Here is a 10,849-nt window from a genome sequence, read left to right as displayed (position 1 = left end):
CTGAAGCTCATGCAAGCCAGTTATTTTCATCAGGCTCTGCACCGTTCCCATAAGGTCTGAGGAATTTTGACATCTGCCCCAGCACACATGGGAACACAGATGTGCGCAGGACTTAAAAAAGAGAGAGAGAGAGAGAGAGAGAGAGAGAGAGTAAAAAAAGACAAATCCCTGATTTCCTGTCTTTTGCGGTTACTAGGGATACTTGCTGTTCATGATTGAAGAGATCTAGCTTGTTTCAGGAGACTATGATCAGATTTAAGAGAGATTCATCATCTGTTATATTTTACTCCACGATATCTTTGCTGCAAACTCAAATGATTTGCTTCCGAAAAAATCCCCTAAGAAGTGTAACATGATTATTTGTTTCGAGCTGCCTTTTGGATTAAACTCAATCTATCCTTGTCAAATTTTCAGCACGATAATGCACTCTGCACATACTCCTTCCATCACAGCATGACAGCCTTCACTCACTACGTTGCAATCACATGCACAACTCTTTCAGGTAGGATCGAGCAAGATTGTGCAAGTTGACGGCCAGCAAACTGAAGCGGATCTAAATGAATGATCTTTGGCTCGAAATCTGCACAGAGTTTGACTCACGCCGAGCTATGGAATGACGTTAACAACAAGTTTTGAGTTTCTGCCTGGGAGGGCCGCGAGCTATTGCATTATATTCACTGGAGGGAGACTGAGTAATGGACGTGATGAATTCACTTTATGAACATTCTGAATCTGTGCCAGAGGCTGAGGTGGATTGATGAGGCTGAGAGAAGCGTCATGTCCATAAATGAAAAGAAAATGCCATGCATGCTGCTTCATGATCACGTACGGTACACGCTTCAGTGCTAAATGAAGTCCTGCTGTGAGAAATTCGATTTTTAATCAAATGATAAAGTGAAATCCTGAGCGTATGGCGGCACGGTGATGTAGTGGTTAGCACTGTCGCCTCACAGCAAGAAGGTTCTGGGTTTAAGCCCAGTGGCTGACGAGGGCCTTTCTGTGTGGAGTTTGCATGTTCTCCCCGTGTCTGCGTGGGTTTCCTCCACAGTCCAAAGACATGTAGGTTAAGCTCTAAATTGTCCGTAGGTGTGAATATATGAGCATGAGTAGTATGGTGACTCCTCTGTATGCCTTTGACTTGGCCATGTTGTGCCGCGCCCTTCATTATTCAGCTGTAAGAAAGGATGATTCCAGCACTGTTGAACTCACAGAAATAGCACTGTATCAGTGTCCAAAAGTTGCCAAGTAAATGGATTTCTTTGAGTAATAATGCTAATAAATCCTAGTTTGTGGTGGGTTGAGTATCTCATCTCATCTCATCTCATTATCTCTAGCCGCTTTATCCTGTTCTACAGGGTTGCAGGCAAGCTGGAGCCTATCCCAGCTGACTACGGGCGAAAGGCGGGGTACACCCTGGACAAGTCGCCAGGTCATCACAGGGCTGACACATAGACACAGACAACCATTCACACTCACATTCACACCTACGGTCAATTTAGAGTCACCAGTTAACCTAACCTGCATGTCTTTGGACTGTGGGGGAAACCAGAGCACCCGGAGGAAACCCACATGGACATGGGGAGAACATGCAAACTCCACACAGAAAGGCCCTCACCGGCCACGGGGCTCGAACCTGGACCTTCTTGCTGTGAGGCGACAGTGCTAACCACTACACCACCGTGCCGCCCAGGTTGAGTATGTGAATTAATATAATGACAAAAGTAAAAAATAGTCATTCAGATACCTGCTTGAGTATGAGTCAGAAGCTCACGGGTGTAGTTGGGGGGTAACTTGATCCTGTAGCAGCAGTGGCACTAATATTTTGCTTAAATAGGTGTTAAATGTTAAGAAACAACCAAGAAAGGTGGTTATTTTGTCTGGATTTGGCATCTGTCTCTAATGTCTCATGACATCTCAGCTAACTATTCTTAGCATTAATTATTATCATTTGTCTATGTAGTTATTACTGGAATCTTAAGAATCTTAACTTTCACTCTTAACTAGCTAGCTATTACAACAGGGTGACATTTTTCTATCTTGCTTTTGCATTAATCCATCCATCCATCCATCCATCCATCCATCCATCCATCCATCCATCCATCCATCCATTATCTGTAGCCGCTTATCCTGTTCTACAGGGTTGCAGGCAAGCTGGAGCCTATCCCAGCTGACTATGGGCGAGAGGTGGGGTACACCCTGGACAAGTCACTAGGTTCATTAATGTATCGTACTAGTTCGTTCAGTCAACAGTAGATGAACTCCAACTGGTAACCTAGAGCTGTTTAACAGTTATTCCACGAAATTGAGTCGTGCATGAGCTGATAGGCAGCGAGGCGTGTAGCACTGAGTTGGCTATAAGCTATGTATGACGAGATTGAGAGGAATAACTGTTTTATTCTAACCACATTCACTGCATTTTGAGAAACAGAGCATTTTTATTTTTATTTTTTTGCAAATTCGATAAATAAAAACTTTATACAAAACATCCGACAAAATCATTTCCACTTAGAATGTAAAGAAACCAGCGAAATGACAGAAGCAATTTGTGAAAAATGCTCTGATAATAATTCTTGAAAAAACATCAAATATTTTTATTCCATATTTTGTTGCTTTTTTGTATTTGGGGGGGGTTCTTCTTCTTTAGGGTTTTTTGGCAGTTGGCAAACCAACTTAAAGGTGCATTATCGCCACCAACTAGGCTGGAGTGTGGAACAGGAGATATGGGTGGGGACAACAACGACTATATTCTTTTAGCTATTTCTGTTTCTTTTAAATACTTGATCATTTTTGGGGTTTTGTTTTTGAGTAGAATTTTTATTTCATCCTCGGTTGGTTCAGCAACACACTCTGCCATTTTGTTTTTCTCTACTCACAGTATATGAGCTGATATCCTAGTAGTAGAGTAGCCAATCAGAGTGCATGATTGCTCATATCCAGTGAATGTGGATAGAATAAGTACAAAAATATGGATATTAGAAATTTTATCACTTTCATATCACTTTGGATGAAGGGTACAGTTGTGTGAAAGCATTCCTGCCACAGTTATTTTGGATATTCTTTAAAGCTAAATACATATCAAATGCTTACACTGTAGTATAGTGAATCTCACTCTGACCAGCTACATGTGAAAGTGCACACTCTGTACTGCGGGTTGCACAATACTATTCAATCCCACTCAGCTATTTAGTTTAGAGCCTGCTGGTTGTCCCAGCTCACCGAGACTGATCCCAAAACATTTTGGGACTATACTCAGGTTGGAGTCAAACGTGGTGGAAAAGCCTCCCAGCCGCAGCTGCATTCAGCGTCCTCCCTTTGTGGAAGGCTTTTCAATAGTAAGACTTTGGCAGTAAGTAAGGCTTTGTTGATGGTTATGAGCTTCCATGCTGCACAGTCTCAGTTCGGAGTTAAGCTGAGCTGCCAGATTTTCCACATAAATGCATGTTAAGAATTAACATATCTTTAAATTGTGCAATAAAAACACATATTTTATTATTTTGACCATTTATTTGATTATTTTTTATCTTTGTTGTTAATGTAATTTGTAGCATGTTTTTGGTGGTTTGCCATATTCTTTGTTATTATTTATCAGCATTTGCTAAAATATCCATGTCTTGAATCAGTTTTTGAAATGGTGATTAGTCAACTTCATTTTGAATTTCTGTTGAATAGTAAAAATTAAAGCTAGATAGCCTTCCAATTTCATAAAATCGGTGAAATTTATTTCCCTCTGAAATTTGGTCATTGTGATATATGTTTATTTCTGTAATAGCTCACAAAATATCAGGACATTCTGTGGCTGGGACGTTATTTAATTTGACGGATTCTCGAGCAAATAATGTGCATGAAATCGCTCGCTTTGTACAGTCAAGCAGACAAAGGAAGTCCGTGTGCTCATGCGTAGGTTTACCTTTGACCGTGCACTGACAGTTACTTCATTCTTTCGCTAAACGAGGTGCTCGCTGACCGCCGATATTTATTAGTTTGGTCCTGCATTTCCTTTCCTTCACAACATAACGTCTTTTCTTCTCACTTTCCGTTACTTTAGTCGGTCTTTCACATTTCCTTCCCACACTCACGTCCTCCATTTTTCTCTCCTGTTTCAAATTTGTATCCCGCAATGCCTTGTGCGAACGGGGAAAGCCCACCACGTGATGCATGACATAGTATCTTGAATTGCATTATGATGAAACAGGAAAAAATAGCAGGGAATTTAGGGCCATGTGGCATTAAATTCATTAATTGTTCTATTTTTTAAAAATAATAAAATTGGAAGTCTGTGATTCGAATTCAGTGGCTTTCAGTCCACTAAACAAAAATAATTGAATGTCGGGGAAAATTATTTTTATGACCTACACTTGAAAAATCTGAAAGGCAGTGTAGCTTTAATAGTTGTGCAACCAGTGTTCCATGTAAACACACACTGTTATAGTGTCCATTGTAAAAGTTTATTTGTTCAACGTGATTTGATCATTAATCAAATTCTGTGTGAAATGTAAATTGTCATCAGTGTCATGACTCAACATTCTAGCAATGTTTTTGATTTTGTTCTTGGTGTTTTTGATACTTTGGACTGTCTGAAATGATGTTCATTGCATCATGTTGCCTCCAGCTGCATCATCCATCCATCCATTATCTGTAGCCGCTTATCCTGTCCTACAGGGTTGCAGGCAAGCTGGAGCCTATCCCAGCTGACTATGGGCGAGAGGCGGGGTACACCCTGGGCGAGAGGCGGGGTACACCCTGGACAAGTCGCCAGGTCATCGCAAGACTGACACATAGAGACAAACAACCATTCACACCTACGGTCAATTTAGAGCCACCAATTAGCCTACCCTGCATGTCACGGGGTGAACATGCAAACTCCACACAGAAAGGCCCTCGTCACCCACTGGGCTCGAACCCAGACCTTCTTGCTGTGAGGCAACAGTGCTAACCACTACACCACCGTGCCAACCCCCAGCTGCATCATGTTTTTTTTTAATATATATATAGTATGTATCATATGTAGTATAACAATACAGTACAGATTCTTCACCACAAAAGACACTGAACTCCAGTCCACCCAGATTCATTACAGTACAATAAAGCTATTCTGTCTCCAGTCAGATAGGAATCATGAACACCATCCCTCAGTATGACTATCAGGAAGGGGCTTCCTGTGGCTTTTGTGCCGCCTCCGCTACCCAGGAGACACCTTCGGATAATGAAACGGCACACACACATTCGGTTCCTGCACTTCAAGAGAAAGCAATCCACTGCACCTCTCCAAAAGAGCCATTAGTTTTTATAATTACTAGACAGGATGAGTATGAACCCCAGTGTGCGGCTTTAAGGACTGGGGCTTGCCTCTTAGTGCTATGGTTATGCATTAAACATGAAGCACAGATGCAGCGACGTGGAAGCCGCACTCCCTCGAGAGGATGCTGAAGTGTCTGAGAGAATACCAGGATTTCCCTTAATGTAAATTAAAAAAACAAGAATTAAATGTGCATGCACATGTATACACTGAGGCTCATTTCGATTTTGGTTTAAACTATAAAAAGGATAGGGTGGGGTGTTATAGGAAAATAATCAGTGAGTGCCAGAGTTATGTGATGCTATAACAGCACATCCCGAAGTGTTTCATTCCTCTTCAACCACAGTAATCTGCCAGTAATTAACAATTTTCATTTATTAAAAACACACCGTGCTTTTTAACTCTTAATAGTCAACTGTTGTATTGAATTTTGTGGAAAGTCCACTTATATTCCAGCGGCTGTAAATAGTCATTCCCTCACCAGCCTGTCTTTTCTCTTCCTTGAAGTTAATAAGACAAAAGATAACAACTGACCCACTGACACTGGAGACTCCTTCCGTAAATGTTAAATTAAACATAAACATCTTCTTACAGAGCGGGCGGCACAGTGGTGTAGTGGTTAGCGCTGTCGCCTCATAGCAAGAAGGTCCGGGTTCAAGCCCCGTGGCTGGCGAGGGCCTTTCTGTGTGGAGTTTGCATGTTGTCCGTGTGGGTTTCCTCTGGGTGCTCCGGTTTCCCCCACAGTCCAAAGACATGCAGGTTAGTGTGGCAGCGGGGGCGTGGTCAAGCGCCGGTCTGTGACAGGAGGGCGGAGTTGGGGAAGGTAAGTGGCAGAATCACTACACCTGAGTATAATTAACCTATGTTTTGTGTGTGTTCTCCCCAGTAAACCGCGCCCTATTTAAGGAGGGAGAGTGAGAGCGGAGGGGAGTGATTATCCAGAGGAGATGACAGTCTGTTTGTGCGCGTGCGAGTCAGTCTCTGAGCGATTGAATTGAATGTTAAACTGAAAAGTTTGGCAATAAAAGCCGATTGTTTGCATCCTGATCTCTGTCCTGCCGTCTTCTGTGCTCCACCCACACATTGTACCTGCTACAGTGGTGCCGAAACCCGGGAAGGTGGAGCACCTGTCCTGCAGCCCCATGGAATCCTCCCCGTTCGCGGACTTGGTCCACGCCCTCGCCATGGCTCAGCAGGAAGACCGAGAGGCGTTCCGGCGCCTCCTCGCATCGGCGGGGTCCACCAGCGCCCCAGCCGCGGGCCCATCTCCCATCACCTTGACTAAGATGGGCCCGCAGGACGACCCCGAGGCGTTCATCGCGTTGTTCGAGCAGGTCGCCGAAGCCTCAGGGTGGCCGATGGAGCAGCGCGCGGCGCGCCTCCTCCCCCTCCTGACGGGAGAGGCGCAGTTAGCCGCACTACAGCTCCCCGCCAACCACCGGCTGGCCTACGCCGACTTTCGCCGGGCTGTCCTCCAGCGCGTGGGGCGCACGCCGGAGCAGCAGTGCCAGCGCTTCCGCGCGCTGCGAATGGAGGAAGTCGGCGGCCCGTTCGCGTTCGGCCAGCAGCTCCGGGACGCCTGCTGGCGGTGGCTGAGGGCCGAAGATCGCGACGCCGAGGGGATCATCGACCAGGTGGCGCTGGAACAGTTCATCGTCCGCCTACCCGCCGGAACCGCAGAGTGGGTCCAGTGCCACCGCCCGGCGTCGCTGGATCAGGCCGTAGGACTGGCGGAGGATCATCTGGCGGCTGTCCCGGCAGCAGGACAACGGATGACATCATCTTCTCTCTCCTCTTCTCTCTTTCTCTCTCTTCCCCCTCCTCCCGTGTCCCGTCCTCGCCCCATTCCCCCACCACGGAGGCGGGGGCCGGCTCCACCCCAGCCGGCCCGCCGCACCCGTGGTGCCCTCCCGTTTCTCCCGTCTGTGTCTGTCTCTCCCCCCCCTCAGGTGAGTGACCCTCAAACCACAGCTGCAGAGGGGAGGCCCGGGCCGGTTTGCTGGCGCTGTGGGGAACCGGGCCACCTGCAGCAACAGTGTGCCGCGATGGAGGTGGGGGCGGTGGTGCGGATCCCCGACGCGCCAGAGGCTGCCCTCGATCAGGCCGGAGCATATCGCATACCGGTAAGTGTACAAGGGGCGACATATCAGGCGTTGGTGGATTCGGGTTGCAACCAGACCTCGATCCGCCAAAGCCTGGTGCAAGACGAGGCATTGGGGGGAGCACAAGGGGTGAAGGTGTTGTGTGTTCACGGGGATGTTCACTGCTGCCCGTTGGTGTTGGTCCACATACATTTCAGAGGGGACAAATCCATAGTAAAGGCGGCGGTTAATCCTTGCCTTACCCACTCTTTGATCTTGGGGACTGATTGGCCGGGATTTCGGGGGTTGATGGCACACCTAGTAAAGAGTGGGTCCTGCCGGTTAGCAGGGGAGGGTCCCGGTGTTGTTTTGGCTGGAGCTGCGGTCGCAGAGCCGTCTACGTCATCTCCGCGACAGAGTGAGGAGCCCCCGGCCCCTCCTCTTTCTATTGGGGAATCCCTCGCGGATTTCCCACTGGAACAATCGTGAGACGAAACTCTGCGACACGCGTTTGACCAAGTGAGAGTAATCGATGGTCAAACGCTCCAGCCGAACGCCACCCCGACCTTCCCCTATTTTTCCATTTTAAAGGATAGGTTATACCGAGTGATGCAGGACACTCAGACGAAGGAGCGTGTCACCCAGTTGTTAATTCCAAAGAGCCGCCGGGAATTGGTATTCTAGGCGGCTCACTTTAATTCCATGGCGGGACACCTCGGGCAGGATAAAACACTCGCCCGGATAATGGCCCGATTCTACTGGCCGGGGATTCGCGGCGACGTCCGTAAGTGGTGTACGGCGTGCCGCGAATGCCAGTTAGTAAATCCAGCAGCCATTCCAAAAGCGCCCTTGCGCCCCCTACCATTAATCGAGACCCCGTTTGAAAGAATTGGGATGGATCTCGTTGGGCCATTAGATCGGTCAACACGAGGGTACCGCTTTATATTGGTTCTGGTGGACTATGCAATGCGATACCCGGAAGCGGTGCCTCTTCGCAATATCTCCGCACGTAGTATTGCAGAGGCCCTCTTCCATGTCATCTCCCGGGTCGGAATCCCGAAAGAGATTCTGACTGACCAAGGCACCTCGTTTATGTCACGAACACTGGCCGAACTGTATGGGCTACTGGGTATTAAGCCGATCTGCACCAGCATGTATCACCCACAGACGGACGGTTTAGTCGAACGGTTCAACCGCACCCTCAAGAATATTATCAAAAAATTCGTAAGTGAGGACGCACGTAACTGGGATAAGTGGCTCGAACCCTTGTTGTTTGCAGTGCGAGAGGTCCCCCAAGCCTCCACGGGGTTCTCCCCGTTTGAATTATTGTATGAGCGTAAGCCGCACGGCATCTTAGATGTACTGCGGGAAAATTGGGAGGATGGACCTTCACAGAGCAAAAATGAAATTCAATACGTTATTGACCTGCGCGCAAAACTCCACACACTCACACACCCAACCCAGGAGAATTTGCGGCAGGCTCAAGAATGACAAACCCACCTGTACGACAGGGGTACGCGCCTTAGGGAGTTCGCACCAGGAGATAAAGTACTCGTACTGCTGCCCACGTCGAGCTCCAAATTGATCTCCAAGTGGCAAGGACCCTTTGAGGTCACACGGCAAGTTGGGGATGTCGACTACGAGGTGAGGCGAACGGACAGGGGTGGGGCGCTACAGATTTATCACCTCAATCTGCTCAAACTCTAGAATGAGGAGGTCCCCGTGGCATTGGTGTCGGTGGTTCCGGAGAAGGCAGAGCTGGGGCCGGAGGTTCAAAAGAAAGCATTGGCATCACGTACCTCTCCAGTCCCCTGTGGAGACCACCTCTCCCCGACCCAACTCACGGAGGTTGCCCAGTTGCAGACCGAGTTTTCAGATGTGTTCTCGCCCCTGCCTGGCTGCACCGACCTCATAGAGCACCACATTGAGACGCCCCCGGGGTGGTAGTGCGCAGCCGCCCTTACTGGCTACCCGAACACAAGAAAAAAGTGGTTCGGGAAGAACTCAAGGCCATGCTTGAAATGGGCATCGTCGAGGAGTCCCACAGTGACTGGAGCAGCCCAGTGGTCTTGGTACCCAAGGCCGACGAGTCGGTCCGGTTCTGTGTGGACTATAGAAAAGTCAACGCGGTGTCTAAATTTGACACATACCCAATGCCTCGTATTGATGAGTTGCTCGATTGACTAGGCACGGCTTGCTTTTACTCGACACTGGATTTGACAAAGGGTTATTGGCAGATCCCCTTGAATCCATTATCCCGAGAAAAAACAGCCTTTTCCACACTGTTCGGCTTACACCAGTTTATCACACTTCCTTTTTGGGCTGTTTGGGGCGCCCGCTACATTTCAGCAGCTGATGGATAGGGTCCTCCGCCCCCACGCCACCTATGCGGCAGCATACCTCGACGACATCATTATTTATTGTAATGACTGGCCGCGGCACCTACAACACCTAAGGGCCGTTCTTAGGTCGCTGAGGCGAGCGGGTCTCACAGCCAACCCAAAGAAGTGTGCAATTGGGCGGGTGGAAGTACGGTATCTGGGCTTCCACTTGGGCAACGGGCAGGTGCGTCCCCAAATTAATAAGACAGCAGCAATTGCGGCCTGCCGGAGGCCCAAGACCAAAAAAGGGGTGAGACAGTTCCTGGGGCTGGCTGGCTACTATCGTAGGTTTATACCTAATTATTCGGACATCACCAGCCCGCTGACTGATCTCACTAAAAAGGGGGCACCAGATCCGGTCCAGTGGATGGAGCAATGCCAGGGGGCTTTCTCTGAGGTGAAGGCTGCACTGTGCGGGGGGCCACTGTTACACTCCCCTGACTTTTCTCTCCCTTTTATGTTACAGACAGATGCATCGGACAGAGAGCTGGGGGCCATTTTGTCCCAGGAGGTGGAGGGGGAGGACCATCCAGTTCTGTACATCAGCAGCAAGCTGTCGGTATGTGAGGGGCGCTACAGCACTATCAAAAAGGAGTGCCTCGCAATCAAGTGGGTGGTCCTCGCCCTCCGCTACTACCTGCTGGGACGCCCTTTCACCCTCTGTTCGGACCACGCGCCCCTCCAGTGGCTCCACCACATAAAGGATGCCAACGCGCGGATCACCCGTTGGTATCTGGCACTCCAACCCTTTAACTTCAAGGTGATCCATAGGCCGGGGGCACAGATGGTTGTGGCGGACTTTCTCTCCCGTCAAGGGGGGGGGAGTCGGCTGCAGGCCGGACTGCTACCCAGCCTGAGTCGGGCGGTGGGGGTATGTGGCAGCGGGGGCATGGTCAAGCGCCGGTCTGTGACCGGAGGGCGGAGTCAGGGAAGGTAAGTGGCAGAATCACTACAGCTGATGTCAATTAACCTGTGTTTGTGTGTCTTCCCAGTGACCGCGCCCTATATAAAGAGAGAGAGAGCAGAGGAAGTGTGCTCTCTCCCCAGCCAGATGACTTGTGTGTGTGCATGGCTAAGAGAGTGATTGTTGC

Source organism: Neoarius graeffei, chromosome 24, assembly GCF_027579695.1.
Source record: "Neoarius graeffei isolate fNeoGra1 chromosome 24, fNeoGra1.pri, whole genome shotgun sequence".
Taxonomy (NCBI): Eukaryota; Metazoa; Chordata; class Actinopteri; order Siluriformes; family Ariidae; genus Neoarius; species Neoarius graeffei.
Note: the sequence above shows the minus strand (reverse complement) of the source record.